Source organism: Lepidothrix coronata, unplaced genomic scaffold (assembly GCF_001604755.1).
Source record: "Lepidothrix coronata isolate B3197 unplaced genomic scaffold, Lepidothrix_coronata-1.0 Scaffold335, whole genome shotgun sequence".
Taxonomy (NCBI): Eukaryota; Metazoa; Chordata; class Aves; order Passeriformes; family Pipridae; genus Lepidothrix; species Lepidothrix coronata.
This window is the reverse complement of record NW_016690515.1, coordinates 238,302-239,784: the sequence shown is the minus strand read 5'-3', so window position 1 is coordinate 239,784 and position 1,483 is coordinate 238,302.

The window sequence follows — 1,483 nt, the reverse complement described above, 5'->3', positions numbered from 1 at the left end:
TCACTGCTGATGGATCCTGTCCTGGCATTCCCTGCTGAGGGATCCTTCCTTGGCATTCCCTGCTGATGGATCTTATCCCTGGAATTCACTGCTGATGGATCCTGTCCTGGCATTCCCTGCTGAGGGATCCTGTCCCTGGCATTCCCTGCCGATGGATCCTGTCCCTGGCATTCCCTGCCAATGGATCCTGTCCCTGGAATTCCCTGCTGATGGATCCTGTCCTGGCATTTAGTGCTCATGGATCCTGTCCCTGGCATTCCCTGCTGAGGGATCCTGTCCCTGGCATTCCCTGCCGATGGATCCTGTCCCTGCCAGTTCAGCCCCACAAGCACCTCCCCTGCCTTCAGTCGTGCTGGTTAAAAGGAGAATTGGGGACATGCCCGTGGGGGAAAAGCAGGAGAGTTGGACCCTGCCCTTTCAGTAGGTGCCTGGGGACACCTGGATACCTTCTTATTGTCCTTCTTCTGCTCCAGGAAATGCTGTGGAAACACACTCTGACCTAAATAAATGTGAATACCTGTTTGTGGTTGGGCTGGGGAGGAGGAGAGAGGGTGCTGTGGGTGTGCATCACTGTGTGAGAGGTGGTCCAGCAGAGCATGGAGAGCAGGGAAACGGCCTGTTCTGGGGTCTTGTGTCCCAGCTTGGGGACTTGGAGCTTCAGGGCTGTTGGGGTCCCCTCAAAACCTGTTTTGATACCTCCAATGCACATGGGGAAAAAAACAACACAAAGAAACCCCCCCAACTCTTCCCTGAGCCTGTTGCCACCATCAGAGAATGTTTGTGCTTTGAGCTGGTTAAACAAACCCCTTGTGCTTCTGAGCTCGTGAATTATTTCAGGTTCTATCTCAGCCTTTTGCAGCTGGAGAGGATTTTTTTCCTGGCTCATCCATGTGTGTCACAGACAAATTGGGAAGAGCAGATTCTGCAGCCGTTGCTGCTGCTGCTTCCACGTTGTTCTCATGAGTTCCTCTCGTGCCTGAGCTTTTCATCTTTTAAAAGGTTCTGCTCTGCTGCACCTCAAGGTGTCCTTAAGCCTCGTTCAAGGTGTAACAGCACTGCCAGTGTGCTGTCAATGAAGTGCAACAAGCACAAGTAGCACTCAGTGACCTGAACTTGGAAAAAATCTGAGTTTAGAGGGATGGAAACAATCCCAGGGTCATGTGAGCAGGGCCTAGAAGAAGGCAGAGATGCACAGAGCACTTCTGTGAGGCTCCTCAATCCCAACAGGAAAAAATTCCCAGTCTGTGTGAGGGAGTTTGTCAGTTGTGCTGGTTGTGGGGCTTTGTGGCAAAAGTAAGTGTGGAGTGACTGCTTTGTGTTTGCTCAAGTATTTCTGGATCCCATTTATTTTCCCCTCTGAGTCAAAACTCTCATCCCCGGCACCAGGACATGTCTCAGTGCTTCTTCCTGAGGCCTTGGTGAGGTGGAATGTGCTGTGAGCTCCAGCACCTGAAACAATGTTGGTTACTGATCAAAAAACTCG